Below are 16,561 nucleotides of genomic sequence, written 5' to 3' on the forward strand. Positions count from 1 at the left end.
GCCCCGTTCCCACTGCAGTGGCCAAGCTTGGTATTATAGGAAAGTGAATGGGAATTTTGGCTGTAATACCAAGCCTGACCACTACAGTGGGTACGGAGCTGTCTGCTTCCTGCTGAAATCAGCTCAGTCCATGAGACAAGCTGATCAGTAGTAGTCCTGCGCAGTGGACCCCCTCAATCTACTACTGATGGCTTATCCTGTGAATAGGCCATCAAAGGTTTACAGCTGGACAACCCCTTTAAGCCATACACATATAAACAAAAGTGTTGACTGGGTCTGTCTTATAAGTGTTCTATTCACTTAAAATGGAACATATATTTTTTCATTATTCACAATCCAGAAACATACTATAAAAATGACATCTTAGGGCTTACTCCCACGAGTTTATGTGCCCCGCGAATAATTCACATGTGTAATACGGGCTGCTAAAAGCCCACTGATTTCTAATAGACCACTCATACCTGCATCTTTCACATGTAGAGGGCGTAGCATGTCTTATTTTGGTGTGTATTATGCGCATAAAACGCACCAATATAGGCTATGGGGATTTAACATACGCAGCAAATGTGCAAGTTCACACGTATTTGCTGTGTACTGTGTATTTTACGCATACGAAAAATACATGCGTAAGGGCTCGCGCACACAGGCGCATTTTCATGGGCACTTTTTGCGAATAGAACCCATTGTATTCAGTGGGTTCATCCTAACTGTTGTTTTTTTGTGCGTCCAAAAAAAACGAAAACCCATCATGTTCTGTTTTTGTGCGCCTGAAAGTCCCCATAGGAGTCTGTGAGGGTGCGCTATGTTCGTAGAGGTTTATGCAAAACACTGGGCATACACGCAAACACTGGCATTTCGAGAGGCTAATTCCTCCGCCCATGTGAACGATTAGTGCCTGCGCAAATACGGTCAATATTTGTGTAGGCACGGTGCAAGAAACACTCCTTCACTGTGCATTTACATTGCGAGCGTTTTTGCGCTCACACCTGTATGCGGCCGCCCTAATACGTAAGATGTATACGCTCGTGAGAGTGAGCTCCCACTCATAGATTTATTATAGAGCCTTAGAGCTCCTGCAGACGGGCGTAGGCGTAGATACGCTCGCGATAGCATGACCTAATAGCGCTGTGAAGGCAGCACTACTGTGGGCTTTTGCGTGCGTATCCACGCATTTTACAGTACTTTTCTGTACTGACGGCCCATTCACATCAATGCGGGACACACTCGCATCGTGATTGAACCCGCTGGGCAGCCTAATTAGTTCTTGGGGTTATCAATTAACACGGGGAAATTGTGCGGTTCAGTACGCGATTTTGTACGATTGTTGTGCGCATTTGTGCACCCCCATAGACTCCTATGGTGCTTTGGGTGTGCAAATGTGCACAAAAATAGTGCGTAAATATTTTTGCATGCGTGAAAATTGAGCGCAAAAACGCAGAATGTGAGGGAACCCATCGAAATGAGTGGGCTGTATTCTCTTCGGTTAGCACAAGCGATTTTGCGCATGCAAAAACGCCCGTCTGCAAAAGCCCTTCCTGCAAGTGTATGTAACCAATAGTCATGGTGGCAACGCAGTCATTTACTATACAGAACAATGAAAGGTCTCCAGAATTGACATTGCTTTCCCCTGAAATTGGCTTGCTGCAAGTGTTTACTTGGCGGCACATAACAATACTGATTCTAGATAATGGCACAAATAGAGCCATTATAATGAAAAGGATCAGTCCTTATGGGAATTCTCCGCTTCTTACCTACTCTAATTTAATGACTTCCATGAACTAGTGAATTTGTCATCTTTTGTTAGGACTAAAGCTTTCCTGGAAATATCATACATTAAAGGGCAACGCTTGTCCCGCGACTTCAGTACATCAGCCAGAAGTAAACTCCGCCATCATGGTCTGCTACACTCATATATCGCAATCTGCTTCCTTCTCCAGAAACTCAACCAGAATAAAAGTACAGAGACGGGTTATAATGCCGGGCATGTCCTCCGATTCTTGCTGCAATGCCCTAATGCTTGGGGGAAACTCTTCCGAGGGAAGACAAAGAGGGGCTTAGATCCTGCACTTATTAAATCCAACTTGAGTGATCATCGCCTCCAATACATAATAGACGCAGGTTACAAATACGTATTTATTGACATAGGAGACCTAAAGTCGTCTGAGGGTACTGATGTAGCCGACATCAGATTGTTAGCTGGTTCCTGCATCATTTCTGATGCACCAGATGGTGGCTCGTTATTTTAACATTCGCCATCTAGTGGCAGAAATATGTAATATAGTGCGATGGAAATGTCAATTGACGAGCTAACATCTGTATCATCTGAAAATAATCAAAGAACCATCTGCATCTGAATATGCTCTTTGTGCCACCATACAGAAACTTTGGATAGGGTGTAAGTGTAATATTAAGTGTATATTGCACTTTAAGGAGACTGACTGTCAGCTATGGTTTTTTTTTAAAAAAAAACATCAGTGACTGCTGAGAAAATAATAAACGAGTCTATACTCACCTGTGTGTAAGAGAAACCAAGTAATGTTGTAGATATGATAACTTTTAATGGCTAACAAAAATACATGGTATTGATGCAAGCTTTTGGACCTCACAGGGTCCTTCCTCAGGCATAATGAAATGGCTCCCAAGAAGCATGCATATATATACACACATACTTATGACAAGGCACAGACATGGTGGGATTAATTTGCACTTTAAAAAATACTGCAACAGAAATACAAACATAGATGTGAAGGTTTTATGGTCCCTGAATTAGTGTTAGGAGACCATCAGGCCAGCAGTGTTATCTGTGTTATAGATGTCTGATGCTCACCTGTTGCGTCCCTCTTTCGCTCCGGTCCCAAAGTGTCGTCTAAGCATGTGACCACCGCAGCCCATCACTGGTCTCGGCAGTATGGATAATGAAGCCAGTGATTGGCCACAGCGGTTACTCACTTAGATATCATGTGATCACACTCACCTAAAGCAGGTAGAGGCCAGAGAGAGCCAGAATGTCAGGAGGCTGTATCAAGGGAGTTTTGGCGGGTTTGCTACTTTCTCAGCAGTCGCTGACTTTAAAAAAATAGTTGTCAGACAACCTCTTTAATTTTACGTTTATTTTGGGTGGAGTTTCAGAATGTTTGAGGCATACAAGTCTTATAGGCTTGCTGGTCCTTATCAATGCTTGAGTTTCCAGCCTTCACTTCTATGGTGTAAGGAGTGACATCACAGGTTGGCTGAGCACGACTTACAAGGACACTAAAAACTAAAAATAAATTATAAAAGTAACGAGCAGAAAACCTTTTCTGCAGTGTTTGTCAGCTTGTATATGTTCCTCAAACAAACATCTATTGATTCAATAGAGAGCCCAGGTGTTTGTGGGGTAAACAATAGCAGTATGCGCTTCTCAGCTGAATTAGCAGTACAGTCACTTTTACTTTGTACACAGTTGCAACAAAGTTTCTCTACTTTAGCAATGTAATCAGCACTCAACCTTACAGACTCTGAAGTCTTGGCAACACTGTCTCAGCGCAGCAGCCCCCTGCGGAATCAAGTACAGTCTCTTCAACTGCATAGCAATCTCTTTTATAATTACAAGCTCTTTATATTTACCGACTCATTATATATTCACAGACTTCAGTTACTTACAGTCTTTTAGTTACTTAAGGCCCATTTACACGGGACGAATGTCAGGCAAATGATGCCCGACACTCGCCCCCGTGTGTCCTCGCTCCCGTGCTCCTGCACTGGAGCTAGTATCGCTGGTTTGCTCACGGAGCCGCCAGCAGGGGGGTAGCGAAGCTACAGGAGATTGCTCTCCTCACGCTCCCGCGCCCTTCTCTATTAACATAACATAGTGGCTGTTCAGTACTGAATGGCTGCTATTTAAATGACTAGTGACTACTGAGAGACTTCTTGCTAAGTGCCCTGTTGGAGTACCATGTGTACATGGGCCGACAGTCGCTCATAACTGCTCCTTTGAGCGATTATTCACGCAACTAATGGCCCACATAAAGGTACCTCTACTCAGGCTACACACAGACTCACAGCAGGCTTCCATAGCTTCTCATGTGGCTCATAACTAGGCCAAAGCCAACTTTGTATGGGACTCATGCTTGCTTGTACACTTCACTAACATGGCCAACGCAACATCAACTTGTGTGCCACACCCCATCTTTTATACCTTAACAAGCACTAAACTGCAGGACAGACCTAGTCTACTATTTGCACATTCGATGTACATGTCCCACTCAGCATGGTGACCTGGTGATGTACAAACTGCAAAAGCCTTAAAGCATTACTCTATACTGCTCCAGCTAGACCTGTGCACTGCTTTCAGGACAGTCAACTACTCCCTTCTACTACAAACTCTCTCCTCCCTTAGGATCACACACTGGTCCCTCTCTTGGATCTCCTTACATCTCACTGACAGAGCATGTCTCCCACTTAGACAACATACTCTCTCACACTCTGTCTTAGTACCTCTACTCTTCTCCATCTACACCTATGGCCTAGCATAGCTCATAGAATCCCATATCTCAGTACCATTTTTATGCCAATGACACTTAAATCTATCTTTCTGGCCCAGATGTTACTTGTCTTCTATCCAGAATCTCAAAGTATCTATCAGCCATCTTCTTCTTCCTCCTCCCCTTCCTCTTCCTCTTCTTCTCCTTCTTTCTAAAACTCAAGATGGAGAAAATTAAGCTTGTCATCTTTCCCACATTTCACTCAACACCCCCACTAGACTTATTAATCACAATTGATGGCTCCATACAAGTTCCACAAGTCTGTTGCCTGGTGTAACATTTGACTCCATCCTTTCCTTCAAACTGCACATGTAAACCAATGCAACCTCCACCTCAAAAACATGTCTCGGATACTATCTTTCTTCAATCCCAAAACAACAAAAATTCTAATGCATGCCCTCATCATTTCCCACCTAGAATACTGCAACATCCTTTTCTGTGGCCTCACATCCCATGTACTTGCACTCCTTCAATCCAATCTCAACTCTCCTGCCTGGCTAGTCCACTCCTCCGCCCTATTACTCTCCTGCCTCTAACCTGTGCCAATCCCACCACTGACTACCCATCCTCAGAGAATCCAATTCAAGATATTATCAATGTTATACAAGGCCACCCATAACCTGTCTCCTCCATGCATCCCTGACCTAACATCCCGATACTTCCCCACATGCTATCTCCGCTCCTTACAAGACCTCCTTCTCTAGTCAGCCTCTCACATAATTGAGTTTAGTTCAATGGGGAAGTCAAACTCTGCAATAAATCCAAATAGTTGCAGATTTTTCTGAAGATTATCCAAGGATACATAATAAAATTCGCAGGTAGGGACAGTTTGTAAAAATTAAAAATTTTTTAAAAATAATAACCAAAAAAAAATTTGATTGCTTCCTCCATCTTGTCCCTGCTCCCCCGTGAAGAGTCTTGCCGGCTCCCCCGCTGATATAGACACGCTACTGTTGCAGTCACATGACTAGAGACTAGAGAGGAGCGAATATACTCGCTAAGGCACATTACTCGAGAGAGTAGTGCTTTAGCCGAGTATCTCCCCGCTCGTCTCTAAAGATTCAGCTGCCGGCGCGGGTGACAGGTGAGTTGCGGCGGGGAGGAGGAGAAAGCGGGGGGGGGAAGAGAGGGAGATCTCCCCTCCATTCCTCCCCGCTCTCCCCCGCTGCTCCCCGCCGGCCCCCAACTCTTTAGAGACGAGCGGGGAGATACTCGGCTAAGGCACTACTCGCTCGAGTAATGTGCCTTAGCGAGTATACTCGCTCATCTCTACTAGAGACTTCATCACTAGAGGCAGGATAGGCTGGCGGGAGACCAGCCAAACTCTTCGCGGGACAAGATGCAGGAAGTGAGCACGTGTTCTAACTTTTTAAACTGTTCTGCAACGGTAAATCTACAAGTCGATCGTCATTTCCAGAAAACGGGGGCGTTATCCGTAATCCCAATGTAAGAATTTATTCTGAGTGTTAGAATTTAGTGAAACAAATGCAAATGTCAGGATTTGCCGCCGTAACGTATCGCATTAATAAAACTCTTGACCCTTGCGCTCCAGAGCTTAGAATTCAACTAGTATGGGATGAGCAGCGATAGCAGTGTTAGCTTTATGCGTTTGGTTGCCTTTAATTCTTCCAGTCATGTCCGTCTGCGGGTCACTCATGCAGTCCTATAAGTGCAAAAAAATGTGTTCTCTATAAACAATTTGTAAGCGATTGTGGGATAGAAAGAAGCATCTGGGAGCCAGACTTTTCCTGTGAAGGCTGCCAAATGCTGGATTTCCTATTTGTAAAGTGCAGTACAGTAAGAAGACTGTCCCTCCGCAGTCATGTCCTATAAATTACGTTCTCAGGCATTACGCTCATCTGGGCCAAGTTTATATCAGTCTACAGTAACCGCAGTTACCTAAATTTCCTCGTCTCTGTGTACAGAAGAGGCTGCCTTCTGCACAGCTTGTAAATACTTCACATTTTTTGCTATTTGGAGGATGAGGCACCCGGCTCTGTTCTGTATCAGTTTGTCATTCAGCTAAAATATACAAATAATAAGTTAAACTCCCATTATTTAGATCGTGATTCGTGATCAGTTCTAAAACTCACAAGCTGGTGGGGATACATTTTATTAGAGCATGTAATGATTCATCAAGGATAAAGTACAGAACTTTTAAAAGTCCATAGAAGTCTAAATTGTTTTCAGCAGCCACATATGAACTACCAAGTGGAAGAGCCGAGTGTTGGGTTATCATTTGGAATAAAATATAGTATGTCTTGGATCCCTTCATAAATGTTATAGTTTATCTTCATGTAACATTTGTCATAGAAGCCAATTATAATTATACTAGTAGAAACCCGACCCAGAATGGTGACTGCAGGTTATATATATATATATATATATATAATAATAATAATAATAATCTTTATTTGTATAGCGCCAACTTATTCCGCAGCGCTTTCAGGCATGGATAAATGCAAAACAATACAACAATTGCAACAATTACAATGTGAGATACATTGGGTTAGACACAAATGGGTTGGGGGTGGTACAGGAGGTGCAGGGGGTGGGGAACACAGGCAGTAGGAAATTTTATGTACAGATCATTTATCAGAAGGCAAACAGGGTGGGGCACCATAGGGAGGGGCGAGGGACTAGGTCAGGAGATTTGGTATGCTTCCCTGAAGAGGTGCGTTTTTAAGGCACGTCTGAAATTTCGTGCATCGGGAATTGTCCGGATGCCTTGGGGTAGAGCATTCCAGAGGATGGGTGCTGCTCTAGTGAAGTCCTGTAGTCGAGCATGAGAGGTTCGTATTACAGGGGTGTTTAGTCTGAGGGTGTTAGCCGATCGGAGTGAGCGGGCTGGGTGGTATACTGACAGTAGGGAGGCGATGTATGGTGGCGCAGCGCCATGCAGAGCTTTGTGAGTGAGGTAGAGGAGTTTAAATTTAGTTCTGCAGTGGATGGGCAGCCAATGCAGCGACTGGCATAGTGCAGAGGCGTCTGAATAACGACTGGATAGAAAAATGAGTCTAGCTGCTGCATTTAGTATGGATTGGAGTGGAGCGAGCCTAGTGCGGGGGAGGCCAATGAGTAGCGAGTTGCAGTAGTCAAGCCGGGAGTGGATGAGTGCAACCACGAGCGTCTTTAGCGTGTCCGTGGTTAGCAACGGACGTATTTTAGCAATATTTCTGAGGTGCATGTGGCATGTTTGGGCCAGAGATTGGATATGGGGGGCAAAGGAGAGGTCAGAGTCCAGTGTGACCCCAAGGCATCGGGCATGCCGTCTGGGGGTTATAATGGTCCCAGACACTGGAATGGAGATGTTGAGGGGAGGTTGGTTAGAAGGTGGAAAGACAAGGAGGTCAGTTTTAGAGAGGTTTAGTTTGAGAAAAAGGGAGGACATAGTGTTAGAGACAGCGGACAGACAGTCGGTGATATTTTGGAGGAATGTTCCAGAGATCTCACGAGAGGAGGTGTATAGTTGGGTGTCGTCAGCGTAGAGATGGTATTGGAGGCCAAATCTGTGGATGGTTTGTCCAATTGGGGCAGTATAGATAGAGAAAAGAAGGGGACCAAGGACCGAGCCCTGGGGTACCCCGACAGCGAGAGGAAGTGGAGCAGAGATAGAACCAGCAAAGGAAACACTGAAAGAGCGGTCAGAGAGGTAGGAAGAGAACCAGGAGAGAGCAGTATCCTTTAGACCAATAGAGCGGAGCATAGTGAGAAGGAGATTATGGTCGACAGTGTCAAATGCAGCAGACAGGTCAAGGAGGATTAGTAGGGAGTAGTCACCTCTTGACTTTGCAGTCATCAGGTCATTTGTTACTTTTGTAAGGGCAGTTTCGGTTGAGTGTAGAGAGCGGAAACCAGACTGGAGGGGGTCGAGGAGCGAGTTGTCAGAGAGAAAGCGAGTAAGGCGGGAGTAGACCAGGCGTTCCAGTAATTTGGAGATAAAGGGGAGGTTTGAGACGGGTCGGTAGTTGGCAGCATTAGTCGGGTCCAGGGTTGGTTTTTTAAGCAGAGGGGATATAATGGAGTGTTTGAATGAGGAGGGAAAAGTGCCAGAGGTTAGGGAGAGGTTGCAGATTGTGGTAAGGTGAGTAATGAGAGCTGGGGAAAGGGAGCGGAGGAGGTGAGAGGGGAGAGGGTCGCTAGCGCAGGTGGTGGGGTGGGCAGCGGAAAGGAGCCTGGAGACTTCTTCCTCTGTCGTTGGTTCTAGCGTAGATAGTGAGTAGGTGCTGGGTGCAGTGCTGATGAAGCTGGGATCAGGGCTAACCATGCAGCTTTATATATATAACCTTGCATTATAACTAGAGATGAGCGAGCACGCTCGTTTCAGGCTGATGCTCGATCGACCATCGGTCTTGTCGAGTAGCTGATTACTCGACCGTGCACGCATGGTGTTTGGTCGAGTAATCAGTTACTCGACAAGACCGATGGTTGATCGAGCATCAGCCTGAAACGAGCGTGCTCGCTCATCTCTAATTATAACTGTAATCCCCAATCAGTTGGTGGATATGTAGGATGTAATAATACGCTCATTGTGAAAAGAAAATCAAGCACCTAGAAGGAGCTGTTCGGTGGAACCGAATCAGAATTTCCCAATTCCATGGGCATGGATATATATATATATATATACAGACACATATATATATATATATATATCCATACACAGGAAAATTATTCAATGGGATTGGGAATTATAGTTATACTGCAAAGACATCAGCTATTTTGAATACACCAAACTCTCAGGGCAAACCATTGTGGAGGTCCCTTGCCATGTTGCCCCCACTGGACTACTTTTGTAGACACTGGTGTAATTTTTCAAAAGCCTCTGCATAATGTGGTGACATTCCCACGGATTATAGTCTGTTGTGTGGATCTGTGCAGTAGTTTGTGAGAAACTTGCATTTTATCAGTAGCAGCACATACATAGAGGACTACTTAAAGTAGTCCTGGGTATTCATAAGCTGCAACTAGCTACACCCATGCCACACCCCAGCTACTGATTGACTGTCTGCCTATTACTGTAAATAGTGAGATAGATGTCAATGATTGGCTGGAGGGCGGGGTGGGTGTGGCTAGCTGCAGCTCATGAATATGAAGGACTAGTTCTGTGTCTGGCTGCTACCAATAAAATGCAAGTTTCTCCAAAACTACTGCACAGATATACAGAGCAGACATATCACTGCAAGTAGTGCGACAGGCGCTACCTTATGGTAGCTCTCAGTGAGGGCTACAAAAAGATGGTGACAGATTCCCTTTAATGTGTCTACTCAAAATGCATACTCCATGTATAAGGGACCTTTTATATGGCACAGTTTGAGTCAGATGATGATCGCCGATCAACATTATTGGTACTCGGTTAAAGCCTGTATTGGGGACGAATGATTGACACAATCCTTCATCCATCATACACTTTCATCATTTATAGCAGCGCATTCTTTGGTTACATGTAAAGGTTTGCTGAAAACAATTATTTTTGGTTCCACATAAAAGGTACGATCTTGCGACAAGAGAGCATTTACTCATTTGTCGACTGATCATCGGCACTTTCACATGAAGCAATAATCTGGTGAATGGAGGTTCAGTCCCCATCATTAGCCCATGTAAAAGGGTCATTAGTCTGGTCAACTGAGGATGTTTAATGGAGTTTGTCAACAGGACGACCCTTCCCTTTTAAATCTACGAAGTACTCTAATTAAAAAACTAAAGTAATTAAAAAGTTTCTCCTCCCTCATTATGGCCTCTCAGACAATCAGCAGAGCAAAAAGGAGTCTTGGGACTCCATTACAGCAAGGTATATCAGATGTCGAACTGGATAGAGGAAATTGAATTTCAATGACCCATCTTTTTGATTAAGATAATAAGGCGCTAGGGCTGCCTGGCTGTGGTTTACCTCCCTAATCACATGAATGCTCAACCAAGCCAGACATTAAAGCGGATTTACAGGCAGCGCCCGCTGTCTGTGCCAGAATGCACTGGGGTCAGAGTGGAAGCCGCTGCTTCAACTCCTGTGTAGTAGCTAGGACTTGTAATTTGTAAGCTATCAATGAGAGCTGTGCCTGCAATTACAAGTGTTGGCCACTATACAGGTGTCGGAGCAGCAGCTTACTTTCCGACCCCAATGTATCCCGGCACTAATAGCAGGTGCTGCCTGGAAAAGCCCTTTAATGTGTATAGGGGAGCCAGGGTTTTCCGATCATTATTGAATGTATATGGCACTTTAAGAATGCACATGAAAAATAGAGACTCTACAACACCCCATTTGAATCAAACATTTAGTTGGTGGATTTATAGGATGTAATAATACACTCACTGTCAAAAAAAAAAAATCAAGCACCTAAAAGGAGTTGTTGGATGGAATCAAATGAGACTTTCTAAGTCCAGTTGTAATATTGATATAAGTTAGTGATTACAATATCAGAGCAAAAGGAGAAAGTATTGCAGAGAACTGACCCCTTGAAGGGAGGCTCTAGTACTCTGTTGTACCGCCTCTAGCTTGGATACAAGATGTGATACGGGCGGGCATGTAGGCTCTAGTACCCTGTTGTACTGCCTCTAGCTTGGATACAAGATGCGATACAGGTGGACATAGAGGCTCTAGTACCCTGTTATACCACCTCTAGCTTGGATGCAAGATCTGATATGGGTGGGCATGGAGGCTCTAGTACCCTGTTATACCACTTCTAGCTTGCATACAAGAAGTGATCTGAGTGGACATGGAGGTTCTAGAACTCTGATGGGCCTCCTCTAGCTTGGATACAAAATGTGATACGGACAGGCATGGAGGCTCTGGTATCCTGTTGGGCCACCTCTAGCTTGGATACAAGATGTGATACAGGTGGGCATGGAGGCATACAGGTTCTGTATAGTATCCTGCAGTATATAAGTCCACATTTGCTGTAACTGAGTCTCTAAATTATGCAGACTTGTAGGTTGTTGAAGTTGGTGTCCCAGATGGTCCCATACATGTTTCATTGGCGATAAATCTGGCGACCTGGCAGCCACAGAAGTGTGACAATATTGTGGGGGCTCCTGTGACCCCTTTGTGTGCGTGGCCGAGCATTATCCTGTTGGGAAATGCTTCTTGGAAGCTCTGCGATGAGAGGAACACATGTGGCTGCAGGATGTTCTGAACATAACTGAGCTGTCATTGTCCCTCATACCACTACTAGGGGTGACCGACTGTCATATGTGATGGCCGCTCAAACCATCACACCAGCAGTGGGGGGGGGGGGGGGGAGTGTGCCACTCCACAACAAAGTCAGGATTTAGTTGCTCACCCCGAGGTTTCCTGATACAAACATGGCCATCATCAGTACCTAAACTAAACCTGGATTAATCACTAAAGGCAACCCGGTTCCAATTCATAGCAGTCCAATTTCATTTTTCACAACACTTGTGTAAATGGAGGTGTTGGGGGGGTTGCATGTCAAAAGCAGTACACGCAATGGGCGCTGTGAGACCAAATTTCCTTTATCCAAACAACTGGAAATGGTTTGAACAGACACAGAGGCCTATAACAATGGCGCCACCTGTCTGTGGATGGCAGACAGTGAAACAGTTGATGCTGCTTGTGCTTGTTGGACAATCAGATAATTATCTCTACTGGTGGTCTGTCGAGGGTGCCCTAAGCCTAGTTGCCTTGTGTGCCCTTACGCATCCACTGGTCTCAACACCTCCTATCAGTCTGGTCAGAACAGCCAACACATGGATATTAGGTGTGCGCGGGGGAAGCCGCCTTAAGGGAGCAGCCAGGTGCAGGGCTGTTCGAAGCAGGTAGCCGGGAGCCGGAAGAGAAAAGACAGCCGGCGTCCGTTAATCAGCCATCATCCTCCCTGTGGCAAGAAGCCATCACAGATAAGCAGCGGTGAGAGTCACACTAGCACCCTCTACATTGCTTATTGCCAGCCTTGGTAGCTTACGGTAAGGGTTTGCTGCTGCTAATGTAAGCCTACATAGAAAAGTAACCCTCACCCTAAGCCACCACTGCCGGCAAGAAGCAATGCACACTGTGCTGCTAGGACCTTCCTCTCTTCACCCTATCGGGAACTGGGGGTGTGAGAGGGGCGTTCCTCCTGTCAATCCCCTAGTTTCCGGTGGCGTCAAGATACACTAATACCGTTTCTACTTAGGTCAATGACAACACCCAGTAGAAAACTAGGAGGCATATAGCATGGTGTATCTTCAGAAAACACCACAGTGGTTGTTTAACATCTGCTACATCTGTACATCAATGTGCACTTTCACGTGTTGAGTTGGGCGCAAGTAGACAAGCATTCTCAGTCATTCTTCCCACTACCAGATTCTCTTCTCTATAAGGGCAAAAACGCATGGGCGCATGCGCTAATACACTTACCGCTATGGAGTATATTAGCGCATGAACCGTGTTTGTTCTTTTTTCGGACTTTTGCGCCAGTGTGCAAAAGTTTGAAAAAAAAATTTGGGAAGATAGGCCCTGCCTACCTGTCTGGCCGTAGCATCGACTCCTGAGAATACCGCTAGTGAAAATGAAATCATTGAAATCAATGCTTTAGTTTCATCCCATTATGCGGCCGTAATTTTCACGGCCGCATTGCGTTACTATAACACCCCCATCTGTTTAAGCCCTTATCCACGAAGTAATTTTCTGTTCACTGAACTGCAGCCTATACAAAATGCTTGTATACCTCGAGTCAGAGAAAGACCAAAGTCTCTGCAATATACAGCAAAGCGGACAAGTCTGCTTCGAAGGATTGACTTATCTTATGAGCTTGTATAATTATTAGCTATCTAAAGGCAACTCCATGAAGATTATATTTATGGCTGCCAGAGGGGGAAGGATACTCACTGAAAACTTACTTCTGAGTATATTTATTATTTTTATACCTCCCAGAAACTGACTGGTGGTGGTGATGTGGAACAGGGAAGGGTGTGAGGATAGTGGGAGTATACGCAAGGGGTTTTGAGAGTTGTCAGCAGAAAACATACTAATGTGTTATGTGACGCTGCCCAGCAGCCCACCCACAACAGCACAGATTAGCAGTGGTGCTGAGAGCATACAGAAAAGGAAAATTAAAAAACTAGATTTTTGTAGTGGCAACTGTGCAAAGTAGTTCAAAATGGCAATTAATAGTGTTTTATATCAACTTAATTAGTGGGATAACCTCTCTGTGTTATCTTCTGTATACTAGGGCATCTGTGGTCGTGAAAGGGTTATGTCGCCTGTACAGAGCTGTGTACTACTCACTTATCACACAGCTTTTCTTCCATCGGCCCATTGTTTCTAATGACAGTAGCCAGCCTGTCCAGTTGGTTTTGGGGGCCGTGTGTGTTTGGAATAATAAGTTCATTTGTTGACGAGTTCCACATTGCGGCTGAGAGGCATGTAAATACAAGCTGCTTATTTGTAAGAATCTTCCAGATTTTCCGTATGATTTCCATGGTAACTATCTAATGAAAACCCCGCAGCCATCTGTGCAGTTTGATGGATCGTTTTACATGGCAGAACTGGTTTTGTTTAATGTTAAAAAAGTGCATAGAGACGGCATACTCATAGACACATATGTGCACACATCAACCCAAAAGACCCGCTAACTATCAGCTATTTCTTATAAAACCACTTAATGTCTGCGTCTACATGAGGTTTTGTAATTTAATGTAAATGAGCCATTGACCAAAATCTCCCAGAATGAATCTAGGCCGAAATCTAATGTATTTCTACGTATCCATTAAGAAAACCACAGTCCGCTATTACACAAATTACACGCAAAATGTAATGTGCAGCAGTCACACAGCAATCAGGACCGAGAGAATAATGAGTGCCGCATTTTGTAGAAATTGCAGATGACAAAGAAGCAAAAGCGGCAACAAATACAATCATTGTAAAGACGGCTCAAGCACCTAGACGGAGTGGTCAGAGTGGAATGAAACTTTCTATGCCTGATTGTAATGTTAATATAAGTAATTGATTACAATATTTTAAAACAAAGGGATCAATTATTGCAGAAAACTGACCCCTTGAAGAAAGGCTCTAGTACCCCGTTGGACCACCTCTAGGTTGGATACAAGATGTGATACAGGCAGGCATGGAGGCTCTAGTACCCTGTTGTATCACCTCTAGCTTGGATACAAGATGTGATACAGGCAGGCATGGAGGCTCTAGTACCCTGTTGTACCGCCTCTAGCTTGGATGCAAGATGTGATGCGGATGGGCATGGAGGCCCTAGTACCCTGTTGTACCGCCTCTAGGTTGGATACAAGATGTGATACAGGCAGGCATGGAGGCTCTAGTACCCTGTTGTATCACCTCTAGCTTGGATACAAGATGTGATATGGGCGGGCATGGAGGCTCTAGTACCCTGTTGTACCGCCTCTAGCTTGGATGCAAGATGTGATACAGGCAGGCATGGAGGCTCTAGTACCCTGTTGTATCACCTCTAACTTGGATACAAGATATAATAAAGGTGGGCATTGAGGCTCTAGCACCCTGTTGTATCGCCTCTAGCCTGGATACCAGGTGTGATACAGGGGGGTATGGAGGCTCTAGTACCCTGTTGTATCGCCTCTAGCTTGGATACAAGATGTGATACGGGTGGGCATGGAGGCTCTAGTACCCTGTTGTACCACCTCTAGCTTGGATACAAGATGTGATACAGGGGGGCATGGAGGCTCTAGTACCCTGTTGTACCACCTCTAGCTTGGATACAAGATGTGATACAGGGGGGCATGGAGGCTCTAGCACCCTGTTGTATCACCTTTAGCTTGGATACAAGATGTGAAATGGACAGGCATGGAGGCTCTAGCACCCTGTTGTATCACCTCTAGCTTGGATGCAAGGTGTGAAATGGCCAGGCATGGAGGCTCCAGTACCCTGTTGTACCGCCTCTAGTTTGGATACAAGATGTGATATGGGCGGGCATCGAGGCTCTAGTACCCTGTTGTACCACCTCTAGCTTGGATACAAGATGTGATACAGGGGGGCATGGAGGCTCTAGCACCCTGTTGTATCACCTTTAGCTTGGATACAAGATGTGAAATGGACAGGCATGGAGGCTCTAGCACCCTGTTGTATCACCTCTAGCTTGGATACAAGGTGTGAAATGGACAGGCATGGAGGCTCTAGTACCCTGTTGTACCACCTCTAGCTTGGATACAAGATGTGATACGGTGGGCATGGAGGCTCTAGTACCCTGTTATACCACCTCTAGCTTAAATACAAGATGTGATATGGGCAGGCATGAATGCGTACAAGTTTCGTATGTTACGCTGGGGCATATTGGTCCACATTTCCTGTAACTGAGCTCTAGATTATGCAAACTCAGACGCTGTCAAAGTTGGCATCTCAGATGGTCCCATACATGTTCTATTGGTGATAAATCTGGCAAGCAAGCACGTCATGGAAGTGTGATAATGTTGTGGAGACATTCCTGTGACATCCTTGTGTGTGTGGTATGCATTATCCTGCTGGAGAATGCCTCTTGGAAGCCCTGCCATGAAAGACAACACATGTGGGTACAGGATGTCGTGAACATATCGCTGAGCTGTCACCCCTCATACCACTATAGGGGTGTCCGACTGTCGTATGCGAAGGCCCCCCTCCGACTATCACGTCAGCAATTGCCGCCGGATAGAGGCGCTCACTACTAGGCCTTCAGACACAAACATGGCCATCATCAGTGCCCAAACAAAACCTGGATTTGTAGCTGAAGACAATTCAGATCTTCTCCATAGCAGTCCAGTTTTGTCATTCATGACACCACTGCAAACGGAGGCAACAGTGGTTACTTGTCAAAGGCAGTACACAGAATGGTTAGTGTGAGGCCAAATGCCCTACAGCCAAGTGCCTAAAAATGGTTCCGCCAGATACAGGGGCCTGTAACAATGGCGTCATCTGTCTCTGGATGGCGGACTGCAAAACAGTTAGAACTGCTTGTTGGACAATCAGATGATCTTCTTTACTGGTGGTCTGTCAAGGGCATCCTGAGCCAAGTCACCTTGTGTACGTGCCGTCACGTATCCACTGGTCCTAACACCTCATAATAGTTTAATCAGAATGGCCCAGGTGG

At 45.2% G+C, this 16,561-nt stretch overlaps 1 protein-coding gene across 1 annotated transcript in view; it reads left to right on the forward strand.

The window, feature by feature from the left end:
- SKAP2 (src kinase associated phosphoprotein 2) overlaps nucleotides 1-16,561 on the forward strand; it is a 226,512-nt gene that overhangs the window by 152,295 nt on the left and 57,656 nt on the right. The window lies entirely within an intron of this gene.

The sequence above is a fragment of the Eleutherodactylus coqui genome, chromosome 12 (assembly GCF_035609145.1).
Source record: "Eleutherodactylus coqui strain aEleCoq1 chromosome 12, aEleCoq1.hap1, whole genome shotgun sequence".
NCBI classification, from domain to species: domain Eukaryota; kingdom Metazoa; phylum Chordata; class Amphibia; order Anura; family Eleutherodactylidae; genus Eleutherodactylus; species Eleutherodactylus coqui.